Source organism: Taeniopygia guttata, chromosome 2, assembly GCF_048771995.1.
Source record: "Taeniopygia guttata chromosome 2, bTaeGut7.mat, whole genome shotgun sequence".
NCBI classification, from domain to species: domain Eukaryota; kingdom Metazoa; phylum Chordata; class Aves; order Passeriformes; family Estrildidae; genus Taeniopygia; species Taeniopygia guttata.
The window spans coordinates 122811330-122833673 of record NC_133026.1 but is presented as its reverse complement, the minus strand read 5'-3'; the positions used below and the strand labels follow the sequence as shown (position 1 = coordinate 122833673).

Sequence of the window (22344 nt, the reverse complement as noted above, 5' to 3'; positions counted from 1 at the left end):
GTGACCTGAATCACAGTGAGTATTGATTTCTTTCTCATGGAATAATTCAATGAGGCGTTAGCAAAGTTCTCACAAAGATTTTTTCAGTAGGATAAACGAACATACATTTTGTGCTTCGGTATTCATGAAAATTCCCTGGGAACTCAGAGTAGCAAAGTTTAGTATTTTACATCACTGTCAGTCCGAAAAGACATCTGCTCCTGAGCAGATGATATTAAAAATAGATATTAAATGATACTAATAAAACTCAACAAAACCCAGTAGAAATGTGGTTTCCCTATTGATTTTGCAATTTCAACTATTTATATTTCATGTTGTTTCCTTGTACAGGATACAATGATTGGGTGTAAGCTTAGGAGTGTATTTCCACCCCTACTATAGGTGTTAATTAAACGGGAGACACTGTCACTGTTAATTTCACAAAATACCTTTATTTGATAGGTATTATATTCTAAATTGCAAATAAATGCTATTTAGAACTACTTGGATACTCATCACTTTTTTCTTCCTCATATTGAGGCTCATAGCTATTTCCATCCCAGTTTTTGAGCTGGATGACTGTAGAAATAGGGATAACCAGATAGTTTGATGCCTTATTTTAAAAGTGCTCCTAGGATTAATTGACATCAGTGCAATGCCATCTGTCATTGTCCCACAACAACATGTAAGCATCCAATTAGCAAATTCAGGATGTAGTTTAATTAATCAAATGCAACATTTCATATTTAAGACTCCTTATTTCTCTATTCACTTCAATAACTCCTTGTTTCATTTAATATGGTCTCATCTCAGTTCTCTTTTTTTCTCCTCTTTGTATTACCTCACCTTCAGCTTGCATATTAGAGTTACAATTAGAAAACAATATTTTTCACATTTTTATGTACTTTTCCTATCATTTATACAAAGACCTAATTTTGAAATGTGGTAAATAGTCTTTTTATTCAAAGTACAACCTAAGTGAGAAGATGAATTATGCTTTTGACCTTCACATTTGAAAAATCAAAGTATTTTTGGTTATAGCTGCCTAGGCTTTATTCATGCACAGGTTAAAATGTCAACAAATTTCATTAAGCACAGCAACAACCTTCATTCATTATCTTTGTTCCTCTAATGAAAGAATCCCATAGTCTGTCTTTCCTATGTACATTTGTGATATGGTGAGTCAATGAAAGAGAATATTGAGGAAATTGGTTTCTAAGCTTGGATTATTTTTTAGTAGGAGAAGGTTTTTCATCAAATTTGACCAATAACTTCACTGATAAATGAGTTTTACTGCAATAACACTGTGTGCCATGATGTGATAGAATATTTCCAAAGCACATATTACTCCTGGTGGTGATAGCAGAAAGGCTAAGCTTTCTTGACTATTTGATCCTGCAGGAATGATTTTGTAGCTTCTCTTGCTCAAACAGTCAGCAGTAGATATTAATTCCATCTCATCATTTTATTCTACTGCTGTCAAAATAATCACAGTGGAAAATAATTCTTTCTGAAGATGCTTTATAAGAAAAGAGATGGCATTTTGTGTTCTGTTGTATTGAGTGGACTGGACCTAGATTATTCAAAGGTAATAAATGGTAATCACAATACTGAGGAAGACATCTGGCCCCCAAAGCAGGAATGTGTATTTTGGACATTACAGGGACAATCTTACATTTTTATTATTTTTTATATTGAACACTAGCCTGTTTACTTATCATTTGTTTAAAGATAATTCCAGAAACACTTTTAAAACAAATGGGCAGGAAAAAGAGTGATTGAAACAACCTTTTGATACTTGCAGCTGTCATTCATTACTAATTGTCTATCATTCCTAAAAGTTATTCAGCTATATTGCCTCCCAGAATAGAACAGGTGTCGCTTGGATTGCATCCTGGAATTAGGCCAATTGAGACAAAAGTCTTTCTGCAATTCTTTGACCCTTCCTAAACTGTGCTAATTGCTGGGTCAGTATTCTGGGAGAAAAAAAGTAACAATAAAACCCATATTTAAAATAATGCTGAAATGGTTTCATACATAACCCTGAATGCTGGCACTCTCAGATCAGTGACTATAACCCCTAAATCTCATTTCCACCCTCTTTCACATACACATGTTCTTTGGTCCTTTCAGTAACAGTGTGTGATTGGCAATAAAATTACACGCTATTTTGTGCAGCAGAGTGCTTAAAATACCAGACCAGAGTGAGGTCTGTCTATAGGGAGAGCTGGCTTAAATTGTGGTCAATACTATGGATCAGATTAGTAAAAAAAACCCTGATCTTTAAGAAATGCAATTCGTTATTAAGCAAGACTTAATTGCACTTCTGCTTCATCCCTGATGTCTCAGAGCACGTTTTTTCCAGAAGAGAGAGTCATACCTTCTATATCTTGCCATGCCACCCAGCTTCTGCATAAAATGATCCCCAGGTTTCAGTCCTTGACCCTCAGCTGTGCTACATCTGGGCTGAAGTACACAGATCACATCTTCAATGATATGATATCGTGATATCACATCTTCAAAGATTCCTTAACCTATGAATGTAAATTCCTTATTTCTCCTGTGTTACTGAAAGACTTCTTCCAGTGAGTGCTCATGAAATGTAGGAGCGGCGGGAGGATGGCAGGATCAGGACTTGAAAATGCTCTGTTATTTACCAACACAGGAAAAAATGAATTCACTCTATATTTGCAAGCTCAGAAACACATAAGCATTTGTACTGTTTTGCCTCTTCAGCATTTTCTCACAAGTTTTAAAATAGCTATAAACTGTTGATGTATGCTAAAGTAGGCTGGTATTCACACTTTCATCACTGATCTTTCCCCTCTGCCCTCTTCACCATTAAGAAGGGTCTGGGTTGGGCTTTCTCAGAAGATTTTGTATTCATTCATCACTGCAAAAATGCAGTTCCACAGATATCTGATGCTTCTCATAGGACTAACTACAGAAATTTTAAAGGTCTTGTTTTAAATGGGAAAGTTTCCATAAAAGGTAAGGATCCAAGCAATGCAAAGACCTTGACATGCAAAGCAATATGGTCATTGAGAGGGACATGCAAATGGGGCTGTGATCCAAAAATCACTCTTTAGGTTGCTGACTGATACTATTGCACCTGTCTTGCTGAGGGCTGTGAAGAAGTGGTTGTGCTTGTGAAAATCTTTGCCACATTGACAAAGCATGTGGTCTGTCAGTGTCACATTACAGATGTCAAATTACCATGGCTCCACACGCACCCCTAGAGCCTCCATCACCCACACAAGACAACAGCAGAGAGGACTCTAGGCAAGAACATATGTTTCACTTTTCCCAGGAGCTGTGAGGGATGTGAAAGATGTGATGTGGGACACTTTTTGCAAGCTGTCATCCCACCCAGTGCCTCTTGGAAACTCAGTCTGATGTACTTTACCCAGGAGTTTAGAGAATGGCCTTTGGTTGAGGTGCACCCTGGGTACCTGGGTACCCTACCCAGCCCGTTCAGCTGTGAAGATCGAGCATCACAGGAAATATGACGGGAAGACATGTTGAGTGGCAACATCAATAAGCCAGGGGAGTCCTGGATTCACATTCCTCTTTGTGTTTGAAAAAGTCACATCATCACGACGTAAAGAGGACAGAGGGCAAGTAAAGCAAACACAAGACCACATGGTGCTTGCTCTCACAGAAAGAGTAACAGCTCACACAGTTCCCTTTAACAATCAATAGTGTTCACATTATTCACCAGCTTGAGAAATGACCGCTTGGCCATTCCAGCATGGGCCTGGTGCTCTCTCTGTTTGTAGAGGCAGGGCACTCCACCACACTCCCCCAGGGATGAACTCTTGCACTGCACTACTGGCAGAATGTAGTGGACAAACACGCACTTGTCTGTGCTAAGCAAAGTCACAAAAGAGGCTTAAACCCAGCAGTGTTGGATGTCTAGGAATTAAAAGTATGTGCAAAGTCTGTTAAAAATTAGATAAATATCCAGAGTTGTGTGTTTGTCAGGGGATCCCTTTTCCATACAATATTTTGAAATATTCCTAATATTTTTCACTTCCAAGACCAAGACTGATCCTACTTTGTTTCTGAGAGGTGACAAAACGTTGTAAAGCAATATCTTTTTGGGTGTGGAGTTGAGTTTATTTGGCAGACATGAGATAGAAACATAAAAAGTGATGTCTGTTTTTCTCAGAGAAACCATATAACTCCTCTGCCAAAATAAAATCAAAAGTGTTGAAAACCTAATTATTTTAACTCTATATTTATATAATACTGCACATAAGTATAAATATTTCATAGGGAAATGACACAGAGATGCTGGTGATTCTATTGCCCTTTACTAATGGTAAAAACCAGAACATATCCAGCAAACTTAATGACAGTAGAAGAGATGAAAACTCCCCCATAAATTTAGTGAAAAGGCTTATAAGTAGATAAGATTAAAGCATAGATGTAGTAGCTGGTCATAATTTTCTTCTGTTACGTGGCACTACGCTTCACTGATCATGTAGATGTCAAGGTAAGATTTTTTGATAATAAATCATAACATTTATGAAAACTTTGAATATCTATCTGCTATTGTGTATCTATGAAGAAGAAAACACTAAGTTGTTGACTATCACTAGCAGAAAACCAGCTTAATCTTTAATGTATCAATGATTAAATAACAGAATTTTAATATTTATTTGTTTAACTATTTTTTGACACGTCAATTTTTACATGAAGTCCAGTAAAGTACTTCAGTGTTTGTCAACAACTTGCATGGTTCAGTTTTTATGTCAGTTTTGTAATCTCTGCACTGAAGTAAGAACAGAGTTTATATATATTATATATGTATGTATCTATTACTGTCAATGCAAGGGTAAATCTGTCATAATGTTTGTTAAAACTGAATTCTACTGCTCTGCTGATGGGCAGTAGTCTGCTGATTGATTTTCATGACTGATTGAAGGATCAGGTTTGTTTGGATGATGTGTCTGCTGAAGAGACAATGCAAAGTCTGGTTTGGGTGCAGCCTCCAGAAGGTAATTTAATTTCTCCATACAAAAAAATAGTGCTTTTGGAAATCATCAAAGTTCAGAGGTGGTGGCTGGCTTTTCTTGGTTATGTAGTCTGTAATGGACATTTAGTAATTTCTGTTATGAAAGGCAGAACTGAAAGCTTATCAGAAAACAAGCAGAAAAAACCTGTAACACTCACTGAACAGCACAAGAACTCAGTGAGTGGGGAAGCCCCTTTCACTAGCAAGGTGAATGTGAATTTGAAATGGAAATGCAGCTGGTGATCTGTGGCTATGATCAATGCTTACTCCTTAGTTCCTTAAATACTGAATGATCAGAGAGATGTCAGGATGAGGATGCTGAGAGAGTTGGCATTGTTCAGCCTGAAGAAGGGAAAGCTCCAGAGACACCTTACAGCAGCCTTACAGAACCAAAAGGAGCCTACAAGAAAGACAGAGAGGGACTTTTTACAAGGGCATACAGTTCCCACAGAACAAGGTGAAGTGCTATTAAGCGGAAAGATTTGGGTTTAGATTAGTCATTAGAAGGACATTTTTTACTATAAAGGCAATGAGACATGGGAACAGGGTACCCAGAGAGGTTATGGACACTCCATCACTGGAAGTGTTCATGGCCAGGTTGGAGGAGGCTTTGAACAACCAGGTCTAGTGGAAAGTGTCCCTGTCAATAGTAGGGGGATTGAAACAAAAAGATTTTTAAGGTTCCTTCCAACCCCAACAAATCTGTGATTCTATATTCCATTATTCTACAGTTCTGTACCTTTAGTCTGCAGATTTTCTACTTTTCTGCTGCCAGAAGAACTTAAAGGAACATGTATTTCAGTCATGTTTTCCACAGCCAGCTTTGGGGTTTATGGATTCACCATGTCATAACAGCATTTATTTTAATTCATATCAGGAAGAGGCACATTTAATCTCAAGACTCTCTGAAATGAATTTATTAACTCAGTGCAACACAGACAACATCAGAACATCTTTTTACCCCTTCTTATTTTCTTCTCCCTGATGTGTGCACTGTGTAGCCTTAAGCCTTATTTAGGGCATTTTTTTTGTTCTTTCTCTGGTCTTCCTTTCTCTCTCTATTTCCTTTTATCCTTGTATAACAGACACATGAGTGTGCATCAGTTTTCTTTGCATTCAGAATCAGTTGTCCATGGCACAAAACACTAAAGTTGAAGAGCAGAGAAACGCAATTATGGAAGGACAATATCCTGCCTTGGAGAGGCTTCAGAACAAACTCTGATAGGTAATGAATCAATATACAGTTGCCATGGCAACCTTCAGGGATCACATTTGACCTTGCTACCATGGAATCCTTCCCTTAAGAAATAGGCAAACAAGAGTGTTTGCTGCATGAGCCTTCATACTCCTGATCAAACCTGAACACCAAGTTGTGAACAGCTTTGCAGCACCTGCGGTGACATTAGTATAAGAAAAAAATAATGCGTTAAATTATGGCTTCATGTTTGATATTTCTTTGAGGTCACAGCTAGGGAAACAAATTGAAAATCTAAGCATCTTGTGATCAGATTCTGCCTGTATAGAATGAGCAGCAGAAAAAACCAATCAGAAAATCACATTGACTTTCTGTGAGTCTGTAGAATGCCCCTGTTCCTAAGAGACAGGAATTTGATCTTACCCATTTTGTGTTGCTAATAACTCCTTCCTTGACCCCAAACCCTAACTCCACCCCTGTGATGCCCTATAAAACCCCCACGACTCTGCCTTTACCCTGTCTTTCCTCTCCGTCCTGCCCCTCCTCCCCGGGGGTAATAAATGGATTCTCCAGCTTTCTGAAACGAGGATCCATCTCGTTTATTCCCATGCCTGGCGCCGGCAGCTGCACCCTCTTTGGACTCGAGGAACCCATGTTGCAACACACTGCAACATCTTCTGTGTTTTATTATACTTTCTTAAATCATGGCTTTGGGACGAGGGATTACCTAATGTAGTGTACATGCATTGTGCCTAAACCCTGAGCTGTAGTCAACTACTTTATTCCTGCCTTGCAACACTTAAGAATACACTTCAGAATATGCCAAAAGCAAAAGAAACTAAACAAGAGTTTGGGAGGAGTAACTGTGGTACTCCCATTGTTCTTGGGGACTAAGCATTGCCTCCACTGATGCCTTGAGGCCAAAGGGGTGCTTATAAGTGCAAGCTACCCAAAAGACATAAGGTTTCTTGCCTTCTTGTTTGGTGGTATTCACCACATGCTGACAGTTCAGATGCTTGTTGTTTCAATAATGCTTCTCTTGATATACAGCTTCTTATTATTTCCTGACTGTTAATTTTTACAAGCTTTCCTTTTTGAATTACTGACACATTGCATATTACAGTTTCATTCTCTTACAACTGTGCTGTTTGAACACATAAAAAAAGAAAAGCTTGTATTATGCCTAGGGACACTTTAAAACACCATCTAATAAAAATCTTTAATATGTAGTTCTTGCTCTTTGAGAAGGTTTTATGTACAGCAGTTTTGTGTTCTGTTCCCTGGTGAGTCTTTGTATGGAACTATATCTGACCTCAATATCAAGCAGATCAAATTGTTTGGGTTTCTTATTCCCTCCAATTTCAGTTGTTTTGGTATTGTTTGGGGTTTTTTTTTCTGAAAGGTTTATAAAACACAGAAAAATGGAATCACTGCATCTCAGCTGAGGAGAAATGTTCATACGAAGAAACCTGCTAGTTTACCGAAGTGTTTCAATGGATTGTCAAGTGACAGGAGGCGGGAGATGATGAAATATGTGCAATTTAATATATGTACATGTTTCTCTGTGCTCACTTTTTCTAGGTTTGACTTTTGGTTGGCCTTAACACAATTAATTTAACATATTTTTGCATTTGGAAAACTTTTCCTTTTAATGTGGTTACTTTTCAGGATAAGAAAAATATAAGTTATGGGGAAATATTTGATTTCTAATTAAATTTAGATGTCTGAATGATTTGTACTTTTGAAAAAAGTGTTCCATTAGAAGTAGGGTGCTGTGTGCTGTGTGTTAAATTGGCCTAAGGAAGTAAGATCTATAGCCTCTCTGTTATCATCTGCATCCTCCTTTTTAAAAGAGAAAACTTAATTTGAAAATAATTTTGTAGATGTAAGAAAAATCTTCAAGATATTTTTCAGTCCTTTTGAGTGCACTCATTCTATCAGATTTTCTATTTGTTTCAAACCAGTTGCATTTCTTTGGAGACCTTTTATATTTGCTTAAGGTGTACTCTTAATAGTAGCCCATGTGTGATTTACGTTGTGTATCTCTGGAAAAAATGAAACCCTAGGTCATTAATGGTACACTAAAAGCTGTTTTCTCTAACAAATTAGAAAAAATTTGTAAAAATTGTACATCATTATAGAAAAAAAAATCTGGGTATTTTATGCGAGGGGTTTAGATCTGTTTAAGTAAAGAACAAAATTGAATTTTGTGCTTCTTTCACAGTTTTATTCTGCAGGCAGTTCATCTTAGATTTGACACTTTACCACAGTTTTTACTATTAAATAGTGCCCAATACTGTTATATATTATATTGTAGTGTTTTATTTTGCAGTTCTCACTTTTTTTTTTTTTTAATTAAGATAATGTATGTGATATGGCTATAGTTACAGTCTTTAACCTTTTAAATAACTGTACTCTTTCTAAATATTAGTCCAGTTGGCAAGAAGTTAATGTCTTCAACCTGTGTTTTATGTCAACCTTCTTAGCTCTGTGAGGAACTAGCAAATCTGGGACGGGATAGGACCAGGGTGATAAGCTCCTGCAGGCACGGAGGATCCTAATGTTAGTACATCACTCTGATGTCATATAGGTTTGAAGAAATCTTCCTCATTCTGTATTTTTAATGCACCCTAAGAAAGGTAGAAAAAAGATGTACAGAAGGCAGCATGAACTTGCACTGTTCCATAAAAATCTCTGACATGATCTCACATCTTTTTGTTAGTTCATATGAGCACATAAAACTGCTTTTATCAATATGCTGAGAGGCCTTTAAAATACCACCTCTGCTCCATTCAGCAAGCCATGCTGCAAAAAAACTAATGTTTATCAAAACTTGCTCTGACTGCAGAAACTTGCCAAGAGGCTCCTGTAGCAAGGGCAGCTCTGACAAGAGAGAAGAAAATATTCTTAATGATGGTGGTGGTTTTGGAGGGCCAAACAAAGGAACTCTTGGGGTCCCCTTCAGCTGAAACTGTTCTAGGATATATGTTTTTTTTTTTTTATGTAAATACAATAAGTCCCTTCTGTTTCTGTTTTATTGCTAAGAATAAAACTTCTTGGTGAATCATTAAAACTACTTGTTAAATAATTATTATTTGGTTTTCATTAATTTTTCTTTATTTAATATAAGAATTGCCAAATCACCTCTCAGTGCATGTTCCCTACCAGGCAAAACTGCTCGATTGGAAACATCTGCAAGGGTCCATTTATCAGACTTTCAAACTCCTTGCTACTGAGAGGGGTTATTTAGCACCTTATGGGCCTATTTAGTTGTAATCCTTTATAACCTTCTCCAACCTGCCTTTTTTTACTCCTTGCCTGTAGGCTTTTATTCTCAAAAATACAATTAGGAGGTTGGTTGCCAACGGAGGAGGTGCTGGGGCAGGGTAGAGAGTGAGGAAATATGATGGAAATGGGGAAAGGCTGACGTCAGTGAGACAGGGGAAGGAAGCATGAAGCAGCTTAGGAAAAAGATGCAGAGGAGCATGAGCAGCACCCAGGTAGGAAATACACTGACCTATCAAAACAGTAAGAGCTGAAGATCAAGGCAACAGCTGTCATAAGAACTGGATGGATCCTTGAAGCCTGTTTAGCTTGCAGAAGATAGAGGGACCTAGCATGTTATGATTAGGAAAAGGATTTAGCAAAGCTGGAAGCTAAAGAAGGAATATTCTCTCCGAGGCATAAACTAAAAAATACCATGTTTCAAAACTACTTCCCGTAACTTAGGTCTTATGTTACACTAGTGTCAGATGAGGTTTCTCATCTCTCAGTTCCATCAGAATGGCATAAGTATTGCTCAGCGTCTTTGTATCCTACAGCAGAAATTCACTTTTCTTTCTCTCTTACAAAATCTCCCCATAAGCCCAGCCATGAACGTGTGGCTACAGAGGTCATGCAGGCTTTCAGACTCGCAGACCTGAGTGACAAGGATGCCACACCCCATTGCCATGCCTCAGTTTTGCTTTCTGTCAGCCAGTGAAAAGCCTGCTGCTTTTCCAGGGCCAGCACAAGCAGGGGAGCACCATGGGTGGCTGAGTTGTGACAGGGAGCAGTGACTGGTGGGGATGGAAAAGCAGGCTGCCTTGGCCACCAGCAGGGATTACACTCTCCCATTTCCCTGTGGGGAGCAGACTTCCCAGGGTTTTGCTTTCTTCTCTCTCTGTATCACTTCTTTTCTCTTCCCCATCCTGCTTCCTCCACTCTTCTCCTTCCCTTTACCACAGCAGAGGAGTCAATACCCCTCATATCTGGCTGGACGGTTTATGTTAGTTGCACAAATAGAAATTTAGGACTGATTTTCCCTTTGCTTCTCCAATCTGGATTTTGTTCCTCCTGATAGTTTTAACTTAGCCACATTTGTTGACTGTCTTTTCTTAACTTCATTCATGTTAGCTGGCAGAATACAACTTTAGTATGCCTCACACAAGAGTAAAAGAAATGTTTCAGACAAGCAGCTAGGTTGGCCAAAATCATTCAGCTTTCAGCCAAGTCTGTGCTAAAGTTACTCACTAGTTTCACAAGACCCCACAACAAAAGATCTTTCCTGCAGAGCAATATGGAGAGCTGAAAAATAAATTTTAAATAAATGTTCAAGGAACTTCATATCATCATAAAATGGCTTGGGTTGGAAGGGATCTCAAAGATCTTCTAATTCCAGTCCTCCTAACATGGACAGGAGCCAGTTTTCTCAGGGTCCTGTTCAACTGGCCAGAAATAGCTCCAGGAATGGAGCATCCACAGCTTCCCTGAGCAGCCTTCCAATGTCTTGCCAGCTGCACAGTAAAGAATTGCTTCCTAATGTCTAATTTAAACCTACACTCCTTCAGCTTAAGGCCATTTCACCTTGTCCTATCACTACAAGCCCTTGTAAAAAGTCCTTCTCTGTCTTGTATGCACCTTTAGGTACTAGAAGGTGCTATAAGGTCTCCCCAGAGCATTTTCTTCTTCAGGCTGAAAAATGCCAACTCTCTCAGCCTGTCTTCACAAGAGAGGTGTTCCAGCACCCCTGCTCATATTTTTTTGCCCCCATCTGGACTCAAATATGTCCATCTTTACAAATATCCCCATATCAGACGGGTCTTTGTACCAGTTATGAGCAGCAGAGCCATATCTGGAAGCCATTCAGATCACAGATCGCTGACCCTGTACAATTTCTCCCCTGCTACTGATGCCTTAGATTTTAGCTTTTATATTTTTCAGATTCTGTACTGCTTTAGTGTGTAGTTCTGAGCTTCATATTAAGGGATAGTAAGCTCTCTTCACAGGGTTTGCAGACAAAACAATTCCTTCTCTATCTGGGGCCAAGGACAAATGATCCAAATCACAGGCCCAAGAGCATAAACAATGGTGGACTGAAGAGAGAAAAAAAAGAAAGATGGGACTTCCTAAGCTAAAGCTACAACTGGATAACTAACTCCAATATGCAAATGGATCAGAATTTATAAAAGCGTGAAACCCCATGGCTGGTTGTCAATTTTGTGTCCATTTTGGGTTCATCATGTGTGTAGCCCTAGCTGGGCTCTTGTACTGCCCAAGGTGGATCCATTTGGCCTTTTAATAAATATCTACTTTATTCTTTAAGTCCATTCTAGGTCAGCCTTCACAAGGCATCATTACCATGGCAGTGGTCACTTGGAAGGGAGGTTTCTACATTCCCACATTTCCAGCTGAGGCCAGATCTTCCCAAACTCCAGTGTGGTGATGAGGATATTTCCAAGAAAAACAAGAAGCCCCCTTCACTAGATTGTTTTCTGTTTGCACAAGTAATTTATATTGGGTTAAAGGAGGATTTTTCAAGGCCTATTTTAAAAGAAAAAATCCTGGCTTGGGAAAAATGCCAAACAGCATCAGAACAAACTGATGAAACTCTGTTTGAAGAAAATGTAGTAATTTGCATTAGCCAACTGAAATCCAGTCTTATATATAGCCAAAAAAGGAACCAAAAAGATTCCCTACATGTTTCTCATTTATTCTTACTGCATTTAGAAGCTAATTGAAATTATTTTTATTAGACATAAAAAATGCAGACTAGCAAAGTTCATGGAGAAGGACAGGCCAAAGAGTCAGATACAAAGTGCTGTGTTTCCTTTGGCTTCCTTTGGATCCCGGGTGTTAAAGGTCTCCTGTGCAGAGAAGGCTGAGGAAGCCATTTGCAGAACACAACAAGGTTTCTAATTCTTAGGTATGATCAATGCTACACATTCTGGAGTGCCATCTACTGGCTTTTCATTAACTATTTATATACTCAAATAGAAAGTGCTCCTGTAATCTCTGGTGTAATCAAACAAGACAGAATCCCAGTAGGATGGTTCCTATATTTCAAAATCTAATGCAAGGACTGTATCTCAAGTTGTGCTCTCTCTCCTAGTAGAATAATAGAAAAACAAAGGAGAAAATCCCTAACAATTTTAAATATAAGCCAAGAAATTGCATAATTTAGTCATTCTGAAATAAAAGCATGTTGACAGGAAATAAAATGTATTCAGTACCTATTTGCCTACTGTCACCAGGAAAATAAATTTTTCTTTAAATCAAAGCCGAATGGTTTTGTTTTTGGAGACAAAATGTTGAATTAATTTTGGTTCTGTGTGCAATATTTTATTTCATTCTAATTTCAAAGATGTGAATATTTTTTTCTCTTTTTAAGAGAAAAATTGCCATAAACCTTTTAGACCAAGCACTCATTTTAAAATGACAAAATAATTTATTTCCAAAGAACATTAAATTTAGCATTTTTTGCACTTTCAAAATTAAAGACATACATTTTATTTAATTAGTATGAAACATCATGAAATATTACAAAATTCCCAAGTCCAAGAATTTTTTTTTCTTTGGTAGATGAAAGGAATGAAATGTTCAACTGAGAATTTGCTGGCCCAGCTGTAGACTGTAGACTGTTGATTTTTTTCTCTATTTAGATTTGGCTAAAAAAAATAAGGCAATTTAGCACAACTTTGTGTTTTTAAGACAAGACTTGCACATTCTTTTTTGAACTGTACAGATAAAGTTCATTGTATCTAATAGGAGCTTGAATCTTTCCTGCCTCATTAATGTTAGCATGATTCATCTAACAGGTGATAAAAATTGCAACTGGGAAATGTTTTTGACTCTAAGAGTCCAATTTTTCACATTTGTGCTCTCAGCTTACCACTACTGCTGCGAAGATGAAGCAATATTTTATTACTAGGCTCGACCTGTCAGGGTAATGCTGATTTAGTTTGGAAAGTATTTTCAGACCGAAACTCCCAGCTAGATTTGAATCCACTCCATTTCATTATCCCACTAGACCTGTCACTTCAGAAGCCAGGGATGATGTCTGCAAGGCTGGTGTTATAAATAGAGAGAAAAGGATTGTTATAACAGTCTCTGGTCCAAGGCTGTAGTGAAAATGGGCATGTTGAACTGAAGCTGAAATGAACTCCTTCTAGCATTTCTAAACTGATTGAGTGGGTTAGTGAGAGAAAGGAATAGAATGTCTATTATAACTCTTTTTCCCTCAGCTTCCCTCTGCTAACACTGTCTGACAATAAATCCCCATGATGTATAAAGTTTTCAGGTTCACAAGCGAATGGAAAGACCTGGTTTGTTACAGGGCAACAGGAGAAAACGAAGTGCACTAAGAAGTGTATCTCTATTTCCTTATGGTGTGGGGATAGTAGCTGATATCTTCAAAATAAATTAAAAATAAATGTAATATGACAAGATTTTGAAATCAAAGTCATCCTCAATGCAGACAATAGCAAGCCTCCATTATTTGTCCTACTAAGACTTTTTTTTTTTTTTTTGTTGCAAGTCTGTAGCTGGTAATATAAAGAGGGAATTAAAACAACAGAAGCTGTCACACACCATTTTTCTCAAGGCTTATTTCCTCAAAGGAAAGGGCTTGCAATTTCATCTGCCTAGCCTATGTAAGCAAGACCTGATAACATGAAAACTCTCATCCATGTGGAAGAAATGTTTTTCCATATCTGTTGCTTAATTCCAAGCTCTGGCAAAGCAATACAAAACTCTGCCCAGTCTTCCAAATCCCAATAGTCTGCTCAATCTATTGTTTTCTAGGATTCTTTGAAGTTGTCTAAATATGTCATTTCATTGCTTGTTGTTAAATTTTACAATGATTCCTCTAAGCAATTTTTTTATTTCAATAGTTCCAGTCCATAAAATTTCCCATCATTAGAAACTGGATAAAACTAGAAACCCAAAACAACCCTAAATTGTTTAGTTTAGAATACATATTTGAGTTCAAAATAATGTTTTAGTTACTCCTGTTCTCATCTATATCTGAAAAGTTCTGTCTCTGGGCAGCTCTGTTCTCTGTCATAGATTGCTTTTTGTGCTTTCATGTAAACCTTTTCAGATTTGTCTGTTTTAAAGCTATTCCCATTATGATAATTTTTGGTTTCTCTCTTTATAAACTGTCATGCATTTCAGCGTTCTGCCTGCTAAATTTTCTTGTTTGTCAGTCTCACACTGAAAACAGTTAAGCTGTTCTTCATGAGCAGCACTTTTCTACAATAGTTTTAAATATGTATCCTTGTTCAGTAAGTGCTTAATGATTTTTTGTCTTTCAGGTGCATTACAATCCTGTTTTTGTAATAAGTTGCATTTTGCTGTTTGAGGAAGACACACTCTGTAGCAGTACACCAGGAAGGAAGCAGACATCTAGTTACTGACATTTCAAGCAGCACTCTTCAAAGGCAGGTATGTTATCCTTTTAAGACAGTAGCTGACAGCTTTCATTACTCAGGTAGCTCTTCTTTCATCACGGTTGTTGTTCTGTCCTTTAAACTGCTCAGTTATGTGTCCTACGACCTTGTGAGTTAGCAGCTGTTAGTATAAATGGGAAGAAGACCCAAGCATTGACTCCCCCTTGAGAATCAGCCCTTGATACCTGCCACCTCTGCTCACTGGCACATCGATTGCATAGCAATTAATCTTGAAGTCTGATTAAGCTGGTGAACACTGCAATTCAATATATTTGCCACCTTACCACACTAATTAGGGAAGAAAATACAATGCGCCATACATCATGCTGGGTTATTCTCCTGATCAAACCCATGGTGAGTCTTGTAATATCTCCTTTTTTATACTGAACTTCATAAGCACTTAATTAAGCCTCTGCAGTGGTAGTCATGGACTGAATTACAGTGTTCCTAGCCAAGACCCAACCAAATTCTTTCCTACCAAGTGCGACTTGGTCATATAAACATCATTAAGAAATCAGTTCCAGAAGAAAGTATCATTCCTTCTGCAGCTCAAAAGTATCTTTATCCATAACAGTGCCAGAACTTCACCACTAAACAGCCCACAGGTCTCAGTGATTATTTGGATAGAAGGTGTAATTTAATCAGACATATTCTTCACTTGCTTCACGTGACCTATAGAGATGTCAGCAAAGAACAAAAGCTTCAAAAATTCCCTAAAATGCCCAGTTAACCTCACAAATGTAAGAGGACAGTGTTCGTATTGGAGATGTTTTGCTATTTTTCTGACCTTTTTATATTAAGCCATTAAGTAAAGCAAAGAGGCTTGGGGGCAGATCTGTTTCAGTTTGTTGGCTGTGTTTAGCAAGTGGATTAATTTCCCCCTACTGAAATTGTGAGTTAAGGACTATCATCCTTCAGCATTTTGGAATATAAAACACCGCTGCTCATTTTCAGCTCCCTTTCTACGTATTTTCATCTCCCTTTCTATGTGTGACTCAAATGTAGACTATTTCCTGCAGCTCTTGCCATGGCATAAGGCACCACCAGATTGCAGAGGGTGGTCATCTCAAGGCAAGCTTCCAGATGGAGAGAGGCAGTGATTTGGAGCGGTGGCTGACGTCTTCATTCCTGAGCTAAACCTTCACGTACCCTCAGCAGCGGATAAACTGCAACTGACTCTGGGAGTTGCAAGAGTAAAGCAAATACTTTAGCCTTAAACCAAATAAACAACCATTTAGAGTAATTTTTCACTATCCCAATTACAGAATTTATAAACCTCCTTTCACCGAAATATGACACTATTCTCAGGAAAAGCAGTGAGAAGTGCCAGGGACATATGAACACAAGACTCCACTTTAACCTAAGATATATACATTCCTGCCTTGTGCCATCTTTCCCCAACAAACAGCAGAACTGGAACATCAAATATTAATAATGTTTAGAGAATAAGTGCAGTCGATCTATAGAGTATAAAAACGGTAAAAATAAAAAGTGTTAATAATTTTAAATAATGGATAGCTTCAAATAAATCCAAATTTGCTCATACTTTTTCTGTGAGAAAAATATGCCTAAACTATCCATGTTAATTATTTATTATAAATTACACATCTGTCTTCAGATTGCTACTAAAAAGTATTACAGTAGGCTCTGTGACCTGAATGGTCAGTGACATTTCAGGTGCTTTTGGCGATCCTGTCTCCAGACACCAGTGTAGAAGCACAAGGTCCCTCATAAGTACCATACCTGCCAATCCCATCTGGATGTCTCAGACACCCTGAGCTTGTTCACTTCAAAGGACATTAGATGCCTCTGTTAAGACCTCTGAAAGAAATGTCAGATATCACATTTGGCCCGCAGTCATCTACCCTGCAGGACACGAGTGTGCCCAAATCTTTTGCCACATCTGCCATATGGATGTCCTGGAGAGCTGTACAGTATCACAGGTGCTTTCTAAGCCTCTCATCAACTCAGTGGAGCACAAGAAAGAATTTAGCTGACCAACCAGGCTTTTGGAGTAAGGCAAACCTTGCTCTGAGCTCCAGATATATCGTCTTAGATTTTTTGTACATTGAATGTAGATTTTTCGTACATTGAATGTAGATTTTTCTAGTGTTCCCTTTTAAAAGTGCACATAGCATACAGCAAAAGCAACAATGGGCAGATGTTTGCTGTGAAATTTAAAAGTCAGTCTAAGATATCCAAACTATTATATTTGACAATGTGATATTTTAACATTATTTCAACTTGATTATTATGCTGTCTCTATCACATTCTATAACCTGTCCAGCTGGTGTAATTTTTCTTACTACAGATTCAATATCTCATTTCAAAGGCATTTTGTTTTCTAAAGATAAAGTCACAAAACAACTGTTAGAAGTGATTGTGAGGCTGGAGTAAGGAGATTGTGGCTACTAAGTGAAAAGTGATACTTATGAAGTTTTAACAAAGCATGACTGGGTAGGACAGCTATAAATTTCTCTCTAACATTGTAAATGTGGTCATCACTGTTTCCTTTTAGAGTAAACTGTGCTTTCTGCTTTGCAATTTCCAAAACCTCCAAGACTTAGTGATGATGCAATTTCTATTTCCAGTTTCACAGCAAATCAGGTCAATGCAGGGTGTTGAAGGTAGATGTTATTTCATCAGTGATTTTCTTGCTGTGTTACTCTTTGATTACCCAAAATAATGGCTGTCTGATCATTGAAAATGCCACTTCTTTGTAATGTTGCTACAGTTACCCCATTCAGAGCTCAAATAAGCAGGTAGAAACTATACCTACTATGGTAAAGCAAGGAAGCTGAAATCACCAGTTTGTACAAGTGGGGCAACAGAATTTTGGTTGCAACAGAAAGCCAAGAATATTAACAGAAGACTTATTACATGTAGTTTATTTTGTATTGTTACAGGATGTTGGCTTCAATTTTCATTAGAATTTTTTCCTTCAGTGGTCAGAAATTACCACTGATATTCATGCTCTGAAAATTAGGCTTATTTAGTGCTTCTAGAATTTCAGAGATACTAGTTAAGTACTGTATTTAAGGGGAACCTTTTTACAGCACTGAAAGGCTCACAAGTATTGGAAATTTAAGAATTTATTAGAAATCAACTTTTAACAAACTCCAGCAAATTTAAGGTTCAGTAAATCACCATATGCAGTTGATTTGATGTATACCTGGCCAAATACCCTGAGGTGCTTCAGAAAAAGAAGTAATCTTTTTCATTCTTTTTATCAAAGACAGCAGCTCTAAGATAGGAACACTATCTGAGCTGCTGTTATGAGTGACAGCAAAAGGATGTCAAATTGCTATTACAGCAGCCTACTCAACCAGAATGGAATTCTTCATGACACAAATTCCTTAGTGCATAATAAATTAAGCATATGAAAACACATTTCCAAATATTATACTGCTCATATCTGGTATAACATATCTTGTAAAAATTACATGAATGCAACCATGGCAGAATTTGGAAAACCCTCAGCAAACTAAAATAATGTAGCAAGAGTTGCAGTGCTTCTGAATTTGGTTCATTGGTGCACCATAGTACAGAGTTACCATTGGCAAAATATTTTTTGCAATAAAATGTTGAAACTTACTTTTTATTTAGCGTATTTAAACAACTCAGTTTATGTTGTATATCAAACTTTTTCCCATTTTATTTTCTGTTTTTCTTTTTTTTTTTTTTATCCATGAAGTATTTCTATTTCTGAAGTCTTGAAGAATTTTTCTGGAGTTATGATAATGACTAAGTATTTTTAATTTGTGTCATTTCATTTAGCAATTAGAGCCCTATCATGTGGCAGCATAAAGTTACTATTTTAATGTCTTCCTGAAACTATCATAACTTATATCACATTATGTACTTGCCTGCTGTTTAAATAATGGACTCTTTTTTTCTCCTTTCCCTTCACTCTCTAGAGAGTAGCCTGAAATGCAACTCATTCAAGTAGAATTTTATTTTTCTCTGTATTTGACCCTTATTTACACTGTAAGAATGTGAAGAATTCTGAACAGGAATTTGCAAATTATTGACATGGGAGTCCAATTCAATGGTCCTTGTGCTCTTAGATTACCCAGGTGCCATTGAGTACTTAATGTGTGTATGTCAAAAAATAATACTCAAAATAGAACACAGCTGGCTGTGCAAGAGGCTGGCACAAAAGCGACTGGGTGCAAACAACTCATGAATAAATGTGTGAATATTACAGGAAGGTTTCAAACACACAGATCAATGTGAACTGCTGGTCCCTTCAGAATTCTCTCTTTCTTCTGATCTCCTAAAAACTTAAAATGAACAAATACATACTTGAAGAAATGCAGAAATGGGCTGAAAAGATCCAGTGTTCTTGTGAAACGTGGAGAAAGCAAACACCTTCCATTTCCTGCATTGCTTTTCCAAAACTGTGCTGAAGCAACAGTCTGGTTTTTCTACGTTTTCAGTTTCAGCACTGCTCTTACCAAGCATCTGGACACCTGCCACTTACACCAAACATGGTGATCTTTACCTACAACTATACTGAATAGCTAACAGAGTCTGACTTCTTGGAAATGAAAAATACATTCCCTCATAATAATGACCTGGGGCACATAATAGTTCTGTGCTGAAGCCATAATAGTGGCTTCACTTCCTGAGTGCTAGTGAGCCTCAGATAATGTACTGTGACCTCCTTTTTGTTCCCCTCAAGATTAAATAATGAAGAAAATGTAGTCATTCCAAGAACTAATATAGTTTATTGAAATTCCTTGACTTCTATACAGGAGTTAAATGAGAACAAGCCTCCTGATAGTTTCTCTTTACCAAGGAGGAAAAAGTATTTCTAGTATTGTCATATCAGGATAGAATTACCAATAGTAGCATCACATTAAAAGCAGTGTTTTCAAGACATTTAAAAATTGTGAATTTACTGATATTTACTTACATAATTATGCAGAGGTGAAGGAGAGCTTAAGCAAGAAATGAACTCTTACAAAGGCAATCAATTTAATTTTACTACAAGGATTTTAATTTGATTATGCACTTTAAGGTCTTTGCATGGGTCAGAAATCTGCTTAACTAAATCCTTTTTGTCCTAGCCTTAGTGTACCCAGACATATCTCAGTGCATCCTCTCTTCAGCTTAAAATTTGTGCATGTTCAAATTGCTGCATTGAAATGCCTCCCTTGGTGGACTCCGGCAGTTCTAGGCATCAATCAGCCACCCAGCCCTCGCTATCATGCAGGCAGAGTTGTGCTTATGGGTGACTGAAATACAGTCAGTCACCATCTGGTTTCAAATGAATAGAGGTGGGAAACCTCAGTTAATAAGAGAAGGAGGAGGCGGCGATGTCTGGAAGAAGTGATAACCTCCAAACTACACTTACTCAACACAAAAATTGTCAGTATGGTGCTCAGTGTGTTTTATAACCCTCACCTTTACAATCACAGTGCCCTTTGTTTTGACTATAAACACTCAAGGATGTGTTTGCAGTACAAACATACTGTCACAGAATCATAGAATTGTTTAGGTTGGAAAAGTCTTTTAAGATGGAGTCTAACTGTTAGCACAGCACTGACATGGTCACCACTAGACCATGTCCCTAAGTGTCATTATCCACATATTTTTCAAATAGTTCCAGGAGATTTCACTAGATTTCTGAGAAGTCTATTCCTAATCATCCTTTCAGTGGATAAATCTTTTCTAAGGCCATTTCCTCTCTTCTTGTTGATTGTTCTTTGGGAGAAGTAGCCCACACCTGGCTGCAGCCTCCTTTCAGGCAGTTGTAGAGAATGATACAGTCCTCCATGAGCCTCCTTTTCTCCAGGGCGAAGAAGATAAGCTCCAAAAGGCAAGAGGCACCGTGTGCCCTGCTTCTTAAAGGGGGGTGGTAACAAGGGGAGGAAACAGCGGCCAACCAATGGGATAACACCTGGGGGTGGTAACAGGGGTGACACGCAGGGGAAACTTCCAATGAGGTAGGAGGGAGGGAGGGAACCCCGGAGACCAGCCTATCACTCGAAGCCCTGGATGGAACTTTCTAGATGGAAGGGAGAGGTCTCTGAGAGACAGACAGGCTCCGGGGTGGGGTTGGGGGGGATAACTCAGCAGGAATACAATGAACTGGGTGGAGGGAGGAATGACAGGCAGACGGAGGGGGGAGGAGAAGGGAGGCTGGACCATTTTACAAAAAGAGGGGGAGAGGGAGCAACCATAACTGGGGGGAAACTTTAAACACACCCCAACACACAGGATTTGAGGTGCAGCCATACCAGTCCCAAGTACAGCCTTGGTTTTTTGACAAAGCTTCCAGTTTCAGAATGGTTAGTACCTCAGCAATGCAAATACAGGGATCAATACTGCTCTGAAGCACAGCAATTGAATTGCTGTAAAAAGCCCCCTTCCCTTTCCCACTTGACAGTACCTTGCCAAAGCAGCAGAAACATAAATGGCCAATACAGAAGAGCCCACCCTGGTGTGTTACTCCCAGTACAGGTGCATTAGGGTCTGAGTTGCTTCTTCTTTCACTCAGTCATATTTAGTACCAATCCATTGCCATAATCTTAGTTTTTATATGATCTTATTATATATATAATAGAATATATATTAATATATTATTTATATGATAGTATATTATTATTAACCACTGTATTACTAATACAGTGGTTTCTTTAGTATGGAGTGATGAGTATTGTCTGAAAATGAGAGCTCTCATTATTTCTGTTTCAAGGTGAGACACAGGAGAGTGGACTTTCAGTGGCTGGCCTGTAACCAACAGCCTGTGAATGATGCAGTAATGATTTATGAAGTCATGAATTTGTGGAGAAAGTGGGTTACATGCCTAATTCATGATTTCTTACTGACTCATGACATTCAGGAACTGGAGAGTATCAAGTGAGATAATCAGATGGCAAACTCAAAACCAGGGAGGTTCTTCACACAGTCCCCAGGCAAAATTTGGGCAGCATGGTAGGGATTTTTGGTTGGCATAAAACTTACCTGACCAAACCATGCATTAGAAAAACTATGAAATGGAAAATCTATCCTGGAGGATTCTGAACTTCATTGCTGGAGGCTACAAGACAACAACAGAAAAGATCTTTGCTGTTAGGCACTTCTGACCAGACTGTGAATTAAGCCTTTATTCACACCAAACCTTTGCTCTGATCCAATTCATATCCTATGGCTTTACTACACATCTAGAAAATCTGTGCCAGAGCTGTGAATGAATCCTTAGCTGTCCAGAATTTGATAAGCTGAATATATATTCCTGGCCTAAATGACAGAAGGTAGAATAAAAAAATTAAACTGTCAAAAAAGGCCAATTTAAAAGATGATGCTAACATGGTGAAGTGAATAAAGGTCAGTCTGCACTGTTGCATGAAGTTTTCTTCCTGCTCTACTCAGTGCTTCTTTGTACATCCTAGGCACAAATCTTATCAGGTTCTGTATTTCGTTGTCATAAAGGA

At 38.0% G+C, this 22344-nt stretch overlaps 1 long non-coding RNA gene across 2 annotated transcripts in view; it reads left to right on the top strand.

The window, feature by feature from the left end:
* Nucleotides 1–22344, top strand: part of LOC140682438 (uncharacterized) — a 45512-nt gene that overhangs the window by 4627 nt on the left and 18541 nt on the right. For both annotated transcript variants that reach the window (XR_012054197.1, XR_012054198.1), the window contains exon 2: nt 14768–14897. This is a non-coding gene — a long non-coding RNA (uncharacterized lncRNA). The remainder of the gene's footprint in view (nt 1–14767; nt 14898–22344) is intronic.